The sequence below is a fragment of the Nomascus leucogenys genome, chromosome 1a (assembly GCF_006542625.1).
Source record: "Nomascus leucogenys isolate Asia chromosome 1a, Asia_NLE_v1, whole genome shotgun sequence".
In the NCBI taxonomy this organism is placed as follows: Eukaryota; Metazoa; Chordata; class Mammalia; order Primates; family Hylobatidae; genus Nomascus; species Nomascus leucogenys.
In genome coordinates this window covers 96,295,254-96,309,533 of record NC_044381.1, presented here as the reverse complement: position 1 = coordinate 96,309,533, position 14,280 = coordinate 96,295,254, and the positions used below count along the sequence as shown (strand labels likewise).

At 40.0% G+C, this 14,280-nt stretch overlaps 1 protein-coding gene across 2 annotated transcripts in view; it reads right to left on the bottom strand.

Moving 5' to 3' along the window:
* Positions 1 to 5,504, bottom strand: part of MIPOL1 (mirror-image polydactyly 1) — a 370,127-nt gene extending 364,623 nt beyond the window's left edge. The window contains exon 1 of one of the 2 annotated variants that reach the window (XM_003263723.2): positions 5,335 to 5,504. The gene's annotated coding sequence lies outside the window, so the exon portion shown is untranslated. The remainder of the gene's footprint in view (positions 1 to 5,334) is intronic. The other variant, XM_030813713.1, reaches the window with a different exon arrangement.
* Between the last annotated feature and the right edge of the window lie 8,776 nt (positions 5,505 to 14,280).

The following is a 14,280-nucleotide window of genomic DNA, read 5'->3' as shown; positions in this document are numbered from 1 at the left end:
TAATACAATGCTAACAAGAGCAGCTGCAATTGATTAATCTTGTGCATTATCTCTTTTTCTCTCATCAACCTTAAAGCCATCTCTAGATGGTACGTGAAGTTGCAAGTGAAAGTGAGTCATCTGCCCATCCCCAGTCCCAGGTAGCTGGACGTACTAGTAATAAGATTCGCTAGAAATACATTATAAAAGCAACAAATAAGCAATAGACAAATACATTCACCTTGAACACACAGTCACCCTAAATACGGTAAACAAGATTAAATGTAACCTAAATACAGTATCTAAAAACTGCAACCAGAAAAGGCAAGGTTTGTTAGTAATGAAATCCTAGAAAATTGTCCCAGAAGTCAACAATGGCAATGTAGTGCAAGCAATATCCAGGGAAGAAGTTACTGTCAGAAGCTAATGACTAAAACTGGACTCACAAATACATCCTTACTAACATGAAAGCATCACCTAAGGTTGATGGCACAAATTAAATATTTGTGCCATATAAATTCCCTATTTGCTCCCTTATGAAGTCTGAAGCCATGGAGGGAGGGGACTCCCCTATCTGAGAATTCCTTCTACTGGCACATGCCCTTTATTACCCATAATAATTTGTAGTGACTCCAAGTTGATTCAAGGAGTGCCATGAAAAACACTGCATATGAATACAATTGCTTTGTGTGGGACTTATAAAGCAGGAAGGTATTTACATTAGTCATTTTGTGTGTGTGTGTGTGTGTGTGTGTGTGTAATGAAATGCAGTATGTACTGGATCCAGAATTTCTATATAAGAAAAGCTTACTTTCACGCCTGTAATCCCAGCACTTTGGGAGGCCCAGGCGGGTGGATCATGAGGTCAAGAGATCGAGACCACCCTGGCCAACACGGTGAAACCCCGTCTCTACTAAATATACAAAAAATTAGCCGGGCGCGGTGGCAGGCGCCTGTAGTCCCAGCTACTCGGAAGGCTGAGGCAGGAGAATGGCATGAACCCAGGAGGCAGAGCTTGCAGTGAGCCGAGATCGCGCCACTGCACTCCAGCCTGGGCGACAGACCCAGACTCCAACTCAAAAAAAAAAAAAAAAAAGAAAAAGAAAAAGAAAAGCTTACTTAACTGCAATGAATTGATAGTGGAAGGTGAGGCCCATCTTAAATCTCCGTAACAATCAAGTAAGACTAAAAAAACCAATTATACATATCAAAGAAAGGATCACACTGACGAAATTACCCTCACACCCTTCATTAGTATTAGCATATATCTAAATGTGCACTAAATTCACTTCTATAAATTACTTAAAAACAAGAAAGGGGCTGGTGCAGTGGCTAATGCCTGTAATCCTGGCACTTAGGGAGGTCGAGGCAAGAGGACCTGAGGCCAGGGGTTGGATACTAGCCCGCGCAACAAAGGTAGACTCTGTCTCAACAAAAACAAAAAACAAAATAGCTAGGTGTGATGTTGCGCACCTGCAGTCCTATCTACTTGGAAGGTTGCAACGGGGAAGACAGCTTGAACCCAGGTCAAGCTTACAGTGAGCTATGATTGCACCACTGTACTCCAGCCTGAGTGACAGAGCAAGATCCTGTTTCTAAAAGCAACAACAAGAACAACAACAAAAACCTAGAAAGTGTTAGCTAAAAATGTTAACATGGATGGTGGGCTGAACAGTATTAAAGTAAAATTTTGGGCAATACTGAGCAAAAGGCAAGGGGCCAAGAGTAAAAGATGATGAACTGGGGAGCCCAAAGGGATATTTAAGGAAGAAAGGACCTCCATCCTGGGAAGAGGTGTCACAGTTGAGCTTCATGGCCCAAGTCAATGGCTATTACTTCCTATATCATGAGTACACTCAATCACTAGATAAAAATGTCAGAAAAGCCATCCCAAGATGGAACAGCTCAAAGACAATATGCACCTCAAAATATTACAATAAGTATATTATACATTTTTATATATTTTTACTCAAAATATCCAGAACTGTCTAGATATTCATCCTTTTCTTTCCTAGCCCTTTAAATAATATCAAAGAAAGATTGTCTCTTCTTTCTTTTCTCACTTCTTACCTCTCTTCTGTTCTTCAGATTTACAGGGTGAGGAGAAAGTGGGAGAAGTAAAAACAATTCAGACAAGAATCAAACTGGCCTCCAATTAGTCTTAAGGTAAAACTGGTAAACCAAATAAAGTATGTTTAGAGATCTGAAATTCAACACCAAAACACTATAACACATGCTGCTTTACAATACTGGCCAGATGCAGTGGCTCATGCCTGTAATCCCAGCATTTAGGGAGGCTGAGGAAGGAGGATCACTTGAGCTCAGGAGTTTAAGACCAGCCTGGGCAACATGGCAAAACCCCATCACCACAAAAAAATTTAAAAATTAGCCGGGGTATGGTGGTGTGTGCCTGTAACCCCAGCTACTTGGGAAGCTGAGGTGAGAGGATCACTTCAGCCCAGGAGGCAGAGGCAGCTGTGAACCGAGATCGCCCCACTGCACTCCAGCCTGGGTGACAGAGGTACACCCTGTCTCAAAAAAAACAAAAAAACAACAACGACAACAAAAAAATATACACACACACACACACACACACACACACACATAGATACATACATAGATAGATATAGTATTATGGATCTATATTTCTCTAATATAGCCCATCTCAGTTACTGATTTCACATCCAACCAATTCGCAAAAGATTGAACAAACATTTTTCAATAGAGCAGGGGTTAGTATGCTATGGCCCACAACCCAAATCCAGCCAGTGAATTGTGTTAAAAAAAAAAAAAAAAAAAAAAAACTAATTGGGAAACCATTAGGTTGAGACAGCTCTAGCACTTTGGGTTCCTATGTAAATAAACCAAAACCCAACTCAATGTAAACAGTAAAACTAAACTTGAGTTTAATCAATCAGAAACCATCGACCAACTTCCAACTAGAGACATTCCACTGTTACCAATCAAATATTTTCTTTGTCTGTTTCCATAAACACCTTATAAAAGTTTTCCCCTCACACCCTGTTGGTGGAGTCTTGAACAACTTGTGGTCTGGTGATACCCAATTTATGAAATTGCTGAATGCTCACATAAACTCTAAAATTTTCATGTGCCTAAAGTTATCTTTTAACAACTGTTTTTGTATAACACATGAGCCAAGAATGGTTTTTACATTTTTAAACGGTTGGGAACAAAGAAAAGAGGAAAAAAAACAGAAAAGAATATGTAACAGAGACTGTACAGCCTGTACAACCTAAAATACAGGTAGTCCGAGCTTCACACATTACTTGGTTAACTGAAACTCCACAAAGCGAGGGCTGCCGACACTTATTGTCTGGTCTCTTACAGAAATAAAGGATATCCAAATGCCAGTAAACACATGAATATGTGTTCAACACCATCAGTCATTAGGGAAATTATGGGAAAACCCCAATGTTATGTCAGTATATTCCTACTAGAATGGCTAAAATGAAAAAGACAATGTGAAATGTTGCAAGCATTTAGAGGAACCAGAATTCTCAAGCTGCCACTGAAGTATAAATTGACACAATATGAAAAACTTTTCAGTAGTGTATACCACAAACACACATCTGTCTATCCTGTAACACAGTAATCTTACTAGTAGGCATATACGCAATAAAAATGTATACATGGCCAGGCGCGGTGGCTCACACCTGTAATCCCAGCACTCTGGGAGGCTGAGGCAGGTGGATCACCTGAGGTCAGGAGTGCGAGACCAGCCTGACCAACAAGGTGAAACCCCGCCTTTACTAAAAATACAAAACTTAGCCAGGCGTGGTGGTAGGCACTTGTAGTCCCAGCTACTCGGGAGGCTGAGACAGGAGAATTGCTGGATCCCGGGAGGCAGAGGTTGCAGTAAGCCGAGATCGCGCCACTGCACTCCAGCCTTGGCAGCGGAGCGAGAAGAAAAAAAAAGTATACATAATTTCATCAAAATATTTCTAAAAATCTTTATAGCAGCCCTACTGGTAATAGCCAAAAACTAGAAATACTATACATACAGCATGACAATAACAAACTGCTACATAACTTGAATAAATCTCACAAATAAAATATTGAGCAAAAATCAGAAACTAAGGACTAAATACCATATTACTCCATTTATATAAAGTAAATAATAGGTGAAATTCATTGATAATGTTAGAAGTCCAGATAGTGATTACCTTTGGAACCATGAAGTGGGGCTTCTGGGATGCAATAATGCTCTTTCCTGATCTGGATACTGGATACATGGGTATTTACACTTTGTGAAAATTCACTGAGCTGTACACTTATGATTCATGCACTTTTCTATATGTCTTTATACTTTAAATATTAACGCAATAAAAATATCTCTATAAACTCTATGCCTTTGAAGGAAAATTGTATACATCTCCCATTCATTTTGCTGATTGCCGTCATTACCTCCCATCAATGACATGTCTTGATTCCTATTCCTTACATTAAAAATTAAACTGTTTTAATTAATTTTATTGGCATACGATTGCATAGAATGACTATGTAATTGTCATTTTAGATTAACTCCATACCAGATCACAAGGAAAAACTTTGAAACGCCAATAACTTGTGATAGTATATTCAAGTTATCTAGGGAAGAAAAAAACACCTCCTCGAAATGTAGTTTTGTTTGGCCCTTTGTTTTGGCTTATTTCTATCTACTACCACTGTGATTTAACCTGCATAAAATGCTCAAAGGAGCTTTTCCAAACGCGTGTGTTTGTGGAAAGTTGTTCCTTTCTACCATACTTGTCTAATAATGCGGCTGTCTTGTTCCATCCATCCATAGAGCTTAAAATGCTTCCCAAACGTTGCACCGGGCCCAGGGACATTGTGAACCGAAAAAAAAAAAAAAAAATTCTAACTATCTTTTTACAGCGTGGCTCAGCGCGCTTCGCCCACACTTCCACGTGTGAGAAATGAAATACAAAACGACTCTCTCATGGGCACAGAGTCGATGAGAGGTTGAGCGAGGACTGGAACCTTCTGAGTAACCGCTACTTGAGGGAAAAAAAACAAAAACAAAAAAACATACACCTTTGAATAAATGCTCAGCTGCTCAGGTCCAGTATTAGGAAACTGGAGACAATACCAAAACCGTACCCAGAAACAGCTGTCTGCCACCTGAGGACCCCACGACACTGACCTTCGAGGGAGCCCCATAATCGAGGGAGCCCCATCACTCCCGGCCACGCGGGGTCAGCCTTCACTAAGTACAGACTCCGTGCGGCCCCTTCTCCTTCTCCAAGGAAAAGTCTGCGGCCGAAAACTCCAGGGCTGATCTGTGCCCACCACTATCATTCTCCGTCGCCCAAACCTCCCTGCCCAACCATTTACCTGAGACGAGCCTGGCATAGCCCGAGGGAGTCGACACTGCGCGCTCGCCGAGTTTCTCAGGCCGAGTGCGCAGCCACCGCGTCAGCCAATCGCCACTGCCTCAGAGCCTCCAGGCTCGAGACTCACCCACAGACGACCCGGCGGAGGAGCGGGGCGGCGCGCGAGGGCCTACGGGACGGCGGCGCGCCACAGGGGAGAGCGCAGGCGGCGCGCACCAGGCATGCGCGTGCCGCGCTGCCGGGCCGCGAGGCGGGGCCTCCAGGCGAAAGAGAGAGCTTGGGAAGAAGGCCCGGGAGAAGTTTGGAGAGAAAGTAGTCGAACTTAGTCTGTTGCGCTGGCTGCCCTAACGGGACGCTTATGGTTGTCGAATCCAAGACGACGAGCGCACAATGCTCTTTCTCTTCTGAAAGAGCAAAACGTTGTCTGGACAAAACCTAATAGGATTAGAAGAGAGAGAACGCCGAACTAAAAACGGCGTCTTGTGGCCTCACACTTGGCCTCGTCGAGTTTTCCCAGGACCTGGCGAGATTGTGGTTTCCTTCTTTGTGTGTGGTTTGGGATGAGAGGTGGGAGGGGCGTGTTTCGAAGCGGCGGCCGGCACCAGATCGGGCTCCGGTTGAGTGAGCAAAAGTAGTATCTAGATCCTGGCCAAAGAACGTTTCACACTAAAACCTTGGAGCTGGTGACTTTTTTTTTTTTTTTTTTTTTTTTTTTGACTGAAGTGCTGGAATGAGATTACGATATGTGAATCCTCTAAGAAAAAATGTTAAACCTTACAGAATTTAAAAATGTCCAAAGTTTTCAATTCGCTTACCTCCGTGAACTAAGAATGGTGTAATTAACTGCTAGTAATTTAAATTTGGGTTTTTTGTTCCATAGTTCAGAATTGCTTTTATAAATGTCACTTTAACTCCTGTTACTCATGATTCCTTCAGACACCAAATACTTAGTGACCACATACTATGTGCCAGGTACTCTTCTGGGTGCTGAGTAATGAGCGATAGTATTTTTTAATACACCCCAGAGAATAGGCATAATAAGAGGTGCTGACGGGTTCCTAAATTTGTGGTTAAAGTTAACGAAAGGAACTTATCCTTTAGTAAGTGTACAAAAGAGAGTTTAAAAAACTGAAAAAGGCCGGGCGCGGTGGCTTACGCCTGTAGTCCCAACACTTTGGAAGGCTGAGGCAGTGGGATCGCTTGAGCCCAGGAGTTCGAGACCAGCCTGGACAACATAGCGAGACCTTGACTTTACTAAAAATCAAAAAAATTAGCTGGGCATGATGGTGCATACCCGCAGTCCCAGCTACTAGGGAGGCTGAGGTGGGAGAATCACTTGAGCCCCGGAGGTGGAGACTGCAGTAAGCTACGATGGCTTGCGCCACTGCACCCCAGCCTGGGGGACAGAGCATGACGCTGTGAAAACTAACAAAATGGAAAAGTTGAATGTAAATTAACTTGGAACAACAGAGGTTATAATATTCACAAAATTTTCGTTATGTATGCTGTAATGAACAGACAGTGTTCTCAGGAAGTTTGTTACAGATTCGGCTTTGAAATGCTTTTTTTTTTTTTTTTTTGCTTCACTCAGGATTTGAATCATATTTATGAACATAAAATACCATAAAAATCTATGAGACAAAAACAGAGTGTACAGTTTATCAGAGTAAATACTCCAATCGGGAAGTATATAGCTTGTGCAAAGGCTTAGAGCCAAATCAAATTATGTGTAAAACAAAGGAAAAAGTTGATTTTCCTGGCTAGGAAATAAGAAATAAAGCAGGATAGTGACTACCACAATGAGAACATTCAAACCATATAATGAATTAGTAGAATAAATTTAGAGAAAAATTATAATATTTTTCATTGAGTAAAGTTCATTTCCTCCTTTTTTTAAAGCCCATTATCTGGGTGCTTACAGTCTCCGGGATAAAGAGAAACCTCATATTTTCTTTCCTTTTAGTAAGCTGATTTTTTCTCTCTCTGTCTCTCTCTCTCTCTCTCTCTCTGTTTTATGCAGTGAGTTCAAACATTAGGACTAATTCTCCCTATTCTTTTTCCTTTTTTCCTAACATACCTGAAGTAACTCATTAATGTTCTTTCCCTAAACTTTTGATACCACAACAGGTAAGTTTTCCCCTACTCCCCTCCACCACCACCATAACCAATATATCCATTTCTTCATTTTCTATTGTTCTAACGGTTGCCTGTCTATAAGAAATGAAAGAGATAAATTAGAGCTTTTTTCTTTTCTCAAAATGATTATCAAAGATATTGTCTATGTCCTCATCCCTCATATAAGCTGGGCTTTTGCAGAAATATGGATGAAGATGAGAAGAAGAAAATGAACCACTCTTTTGTTACAGGGAAAAAAAGAGTGTCATATTATTAATATTATCAAGTCTATTAATGTCAGATCATTAATATTCTTAAGTCTATAAATATTAGGCTCCTGCCATGTGTCACACACTGATCAGTTCTGGAAATAAAATAATGAATAACAATTAGGCACACAAGTAGCTGAGAATACCATATGTATTAATCAGGGTTCTCCAGAGAAACAGAACCAACAGGAAATGTGTGTACACACAGAGACTACATAGAGAGAGGGACAGTGATTTATTGTAAGGAAATGGCTCATGCAGTTGTGGACTTTTACTGAGTCCAAAATCTGAGGGAAGAGGCAGGCAAGCCTCAGAAAAGAATTGTAGTTGGACACACATGGAATGTAATCTGTTTTATTCAAAGTCTGGTGATTTAAATGGTAATCGCATCAAAAAAACACCTTCACAGAAGCATCCAGGATAATGTTTCACCAAATATCTGTGCACCATGGCCCAGCCAAGTTGACAAAATTAACCATCACACTGTGTAAACTGAGAAATGGCTTCGGGAGAGGGGAGTTCAGGGGATGAGGAAGACAGAGTCAGGAAAATCTGAAGGAGATAATGCCTCCTGTAGTATGAATAAGACTTAGCAAGGTGAAGAGGTGAGGGTGGAGGTGCAGAGAAAACAGAATTCCTTATAAAGGAATCAATATGGGGGTGAGATACTGTAAGGAGCTATAAGCAATTTAGTATCACAGTATAAAATTTAACATGGAAAGTGGTGGGAAATGAAGTTGGAGAGATTATGAAAGGTCTTTTTAAAAAATAGAGTTGGGGACTCACTATGTTGCCGGGGCTGGTACCAAGTCCTGGCCTCAAGCAGTCCTCCCCCTTTGGCCTCCCAAAGTGCTGGGATTACATGCATGAGACACCATGCCAGGCAATATAAATGATCTCCTAATTAAGTAGCTTGGACTTGATTCTATAGTCAATGAATATTGAAAGTTAAACAGGAGTGATGAGATTAGATTTACACTTTCATTCATCAATTTGGAAATACATTTCAGAATCAAAATTCTCAAGTTTGCAAGACTAGTTAATCTAATTGAAAAATGATAAAAAGGCTGGGCTCTGTGGCTCATGCCTGTAACCCCCTCACTTTGGGAGGCTGAGGTGGGTGGTTCACTTGAGGCTAGGAGTTCGAGACCACCCTATCCAACATGGTGGGACCCCCACCCGTCTCTACTAAAAATACAAAAAATAGCCAGGCATGGTGGCACATGTCTGTAATCCTAGCTACTCAGGAAGCTGAAGCATGAGAATCACTTGAACCAGGAGGGGGAGGTTGCAGTAAGCCAAGATTGCATCACGGCACTCTAGCCTGGGTGACAGAGTTAGACCCTGTCTCAAAAAATAAATAAATAAATAAATAATAAAATGTATGTGGTAAAGCAGGATAGATGGAAAAGGGTGGCTTGAAGAAGTAGGAAACAGTTTGCAAAATCTAGTAAATAACTAGTTGAGAAAGAGGAAAGTGTTGATGGTATTAAAGAAATTGGTGAATAAGTAAGTTCAGTTTTTGATAGAATGAGTTTGAATTCTAGGGAAGCATCTTAGAGTAGCTTTCCAGCAGTCACATGCAAGGAAGCATTCTAGACTGGGCTAGACATGAGATTAATTAACATAGATATGATGGATAAAGCTATTTTTCAAATTTTCAAGTCAGTCTCATAGCACTTTGCTTGACTATAGTAATCCTTTTAAAGGATATGAGGATCCTTTAGCTACTATCTGTCTAAAGGATAGTGATTCATTTTTTAATAGGCTTTTTTCACGTACTTTAAGTTCTAGGGTACATGTGCACAACGTGCAGATTGGTTACATTGGTATACATGTGCCATGTTGGTTTGCTGCACCCATGAACTTGTCATTAACATTAGATATTTCCCCTAATGCTATCCCTCCCCCATCCCCCCACCACCCAATAGGCCCAGGCATGTGATATTCCCCTCCCTGCGTCCATGTATTCTCGTTGTTCAATTCCCACTTATGGGTGAAAACATGTGACGTTTTCTGTCCTTGTGATATTTGGCTAAGAATAATGGTTTCCAGCTTCATCCATGTCCCTACAAAGGACATGAACTCATTCTTCTTTATGGCTGCATAGCTTTCCATGGTGTACATGTGCCACAGTTTCTTAATCTGGTCTATCATTGATGGACATTTGGGTTGGTTCCAAGTCTTTGCTATTGTGAATAGTACCACAATAAACATACGTGTGCATGTGTCTTTATAGTAGCATGATTTATAATCCTTTGGGTATATACCCAGTAATGGAATTGCTGGGTCAAATGGTAATTCTAGTTCTAGGTCCTTGAGGAATCACCACACTGTCTTCCACAATGGTTGAACTAATTTACACTCCCACCAACAGTGTAAAAGCATTCCTATTTCTCCACAGCCTCTCCAGCATTTGTTGTTTCCTGACTTTTTAATGATCACCGTTCTAACTGGCGTGAGATGGTATCTCACTGTGGTTTTGATTTGCATTTCTCTGATGATCAGTGATGATGAGCATTTTTTCATCTGTCTTTTGGCTGCATAAATGTCTTCTTTTAAGAAGTGTCTATTCATATCCTTTGCCAACTTTTTGAGGGGGTTGTTAGTTTTTCTTGTAAATGTGTTTAAGTTCTTTGTAGATTCTGGATATTAGCCCTTTGTCAGATGGATAGATTGAAAAAAATTTTTCCTATTCTGTATGTTGCCTGTTCACTCTGATGATAGTTTCTTTTGCTTTGCAGAAGCTGTTTAGTTTAATTAGATCCCATATGTCTATTTTGGCTTTCATTGCCATTGCTTTTGGTGTTTTAGTCATGAAGTATTTGCCCATGCCTATGTCCTGAATGGTATTGCCTAGGTTTTCTTCTAGGGTTTTTATGCCTTTAGGTCTTACATTTAAGTCTTTAATCCATCTTGAGTTAATTTTTGTACAAGGTGTAAGGAAGGGATCCAGTTTCAGCATTCTATATATGGCTAGCCAGTTTTCCCAGCACCATTTATTAAATAGGGAATCCTTTTCCCATTGCTTATTTTCGTCAGGTTTGTCAAAGACCAGATGGCTGTAGATGTGTGGCATTATTTCTGAGGCCTCTGTTCTGTTCCACTGGTCTATATATCTGTTTTGGTACCAGTACCATGCTATTTTCATTACAGTAGCCTTGTAGTATAGTTTGAAGTCAGGTAGCGTGGTGCCTCCAGCTTTGTTCTTTTTGCTTAGGATTGTCTTGGCTATGCAGGCTCTTTTTTGGTTACATATAAAATTTAAAGTAGATTTTTCCAATTCTGTAAAGAAATTCAGTGGTCGCTTGATGGGGATAGCATTGAATCTATCAACTATGTTGGGCAGCATGGCCATTTTCACGATATTGATTCTTCCTATCCATGAACATGGAATGTTCTTCCATTGTTTGTGTCCTCTTTTATTTTGTTGAGCAGTGGTTTGTAGTTCTCCTTAAAGGAATCCTTGACAGCCCTTGTAAGTTGGATTCCTTAGTACTTTATTCTCTTTGTAGTAATCCTGAATGAGTGCTCATTCATGATTTGGCTCTCTGTTTGTCTGTTCTTGGTGCGTAGGAATGCTTGTGATTTTTGAACATTGATTTTGTATCTTGAGACTTTGCTGAAGTTGCTTATCAGCTTAAGGAGATTTTGGGCTGAGACAATAGGGTTTTCTAAATATACAATCATGTCATCTGCAAACAGAGACAATTTGACTTCCTCTTTTCCTAATTCAATACCCTTTATTTCTTTCTCTTGCCTGATTGCCCTGGCCAGAACTTCCAACACTATGTTGAATAGGAGTGATGAGAGAGGGCATCCCTGTCTTGTGCCAGTTTTCAAAAGGAATGCTTCCAGTTTTTGCCCATTCAGTATGATATTGGCTGTGGGTCTGTCATAAATAGCTCTTATTATTTTGAGATACATTCCATCAATACCTGGTTTATTGAGAGTTTTTACCATGAAGGACTGGTTGAATTTTGTCGAAGGCCTTTTCTGCATCTATTGAGATAATCATGTGGTTTTTGTCTTTGGTTCTGTTTATGTGATGGATTACATTTATTGATTTTAGCATATATTGAACCAGCCTTGCATCCCAGGGATGAAGCCCACTTGATCATGGTGGATAAGCTTTTTGATGTGCTGCTGGATTCAGTTTGCCAATATTTTATTGAGGATTTTCACATGGATGTTCATCGTGGATATTGGCCTAAAATTCTTTTTTTTTGTTGTGTCTCTGCCAGGCTTTTGGTATAAGGATGATTCTGGCCTCATAAAATGAGTTAAGGAGGATTCCCTCTTTTTCTATTGATTGGAATAGTTTCAGAAGGAATGGTACCAGCTCCTCTTTGTACCTCTGGTAGAATTCAGCTGTGATTCCATCTGGTCCTGGACTTTTTTTGGTTGGTAGGCTATTAATTATTGCCTCAATTTCAGAGCCTGTTATTGGTCTATTCAGAGATTCAGCTTCTTCCTGGTTTAGTCTTGGGAGGGTGTATGTGTCCAGGAATTTACCCATTTCTTCTAGATTTTCTAGTTTATTTGCATAGAGGTGTTTAGAGTATTTTCTGATGGTAGTTTGTATTTCTGTGGAATCGGTGGTGATATCCCCTTTATCATTTTTTATTGCATCTATTTGATTCTTCTCTCTTTTCTTCTTTTTTAGTCTTGCTAGCAGTCTATCAATTTTGTTGATCTTTTCAAAAAACCAGCTCTCGAATTCGTTGATTTTTTGAAGGGTTTTTTTTGTGTGTTTGTCTATCTCCTTCAGTTCTGCTCTGATCTTAGTTATTTCTTGTGTTCTGTCGCTTTTGAATTTGTTTTCTCTTGCTTCTCTAGTTCTTTTAATTGTGAAGTCAGGTATAAACTTTAGATCTTTCCTGCTTTCCTGTGGGCATTTAGTGCTATACATTTCCATCAACTCACTGCTTTAAATGTGTCCCAGAGATTCTGGTACATTGTGTCTTTGTTCTCATTGGTTTCAAAGAACATCTTTATTTCTACCTTTATTTCATTTTTTACCCAGTAGTCATTCAGGAGCAGGTTGTTCAGTTTCCTTGTAGTTGTGTGGTTTTGAGTGAGTTTCTTAATCCTGAGTTCTAATTTGATTGCACTGTGGTCTGAGAGACAGTTTGTTGTGATTGCTGTTCTTTTACATTTGCTGAGCAGTGTTTTAGTTCCAATTATGTTGTCAGTTTTAGAATAAGTGTGATGTGGTGCTGAGAAGAATGTATATTCTGTTGATTTGGCATGGAGAGTTATGTAGATGTCTACTAGGTCTGCTTGGCCCAGAGCTGAGTTCAAGTCCTGGATATCCTTGTTAATTTTCTGTCTCATTGATCTGTCTAACATTGACAGTGGGTTGTTAAAGTCTCCCATTATTATTGTGTGGGAGCCTAAGTCTCTAAGAACTTGCTTTATGAATTTGGGTGCTCCTGTTTTGGGTGTATATATATTTAGGATAGTTAGCTCTTGTTGTTGAATTGATCCCTTTACCATTATGTAATGGCCTTGTCCCTTTTCATCTTTTTTTGGTTTAAAGTCTGTTTTATCAGAGACCAGGACTGCAACCCCTGCTTTTTTTTTTTTTTTTTTTTTTTTTTTGCTTTCTGTTTGCTTGGTAGCTCTTCCTCCATCCCTTTATTTTGAGCCTATATGTGTCTTTGCACATGAGATGGTTCTCCTGAATACAGCACACCGATGGGTCTTGACTCTTTATCCGATTTGCCACTCTATGTCTTTTAATTGGGGCATTTAGCCCATTTATATTTAAGGTTAATATTGTTATGTGTGAATTTGATCCTGTCATTATGATGTTAGCTGGTTATTTCACCCATTAATTGATGCAGTTTCTTCATAGCATCGATGGTCTTTACAGTTTGGCATATTTTTGCAGGGGCTGGTACCGGTTGTTCCTTTCCCTGTTTAGTGCTTCCTTCAGGAGCTCTTGAAAGGCAGGCCTGGTGGTAACAAAATCTCTCAGCATTTGCTTGTCTGTAAAGGATTTTATTTCTCCTTCACTTATGAAGCTTAGTTTGGCTGGATATGAAGTTCTGGGTTGAAAATTCTTTTCTTTAAGAATGTTGAATATTGGTCCCCACTCTCTTCTGGCTTGTAGGGTTTCTGCCGAGAGATCTGCTGTTAGTCTGATGGGCTTCCCTTTGTGGGTAACCTGACCTTTTTCTCTGGCTGCCCTTAACATTTTTCCTTCATTTCAACCTTGGTGAATCTGACAATTATGTGTCTTGGGGTTGCTCTTCTCAAGGAGTATCTTTGTGGCGTTCTCTGTATTTCCTGAATTTGAATGTTGGCTTGCCTTGCTAGGTTGGGGAAGTTCTCCTCAATAATATCCTGAAGAGTGTTTTCTAACTTGGTTCCATTCTCCTCATCACTTTCAGGTACACCAATCAAATGTAGATTTGGTCTTTTCACATAGTCCCATATTTCTTGGAGGCTTTGTTCATTTCTTTTCACTCCTTTTTCTCTAAACTTCTCATCTAGCTTCAATTCATTCATTTGATCTTCAATCATTGATATCCTTTCTTCTGCTTGATTGAATCAGC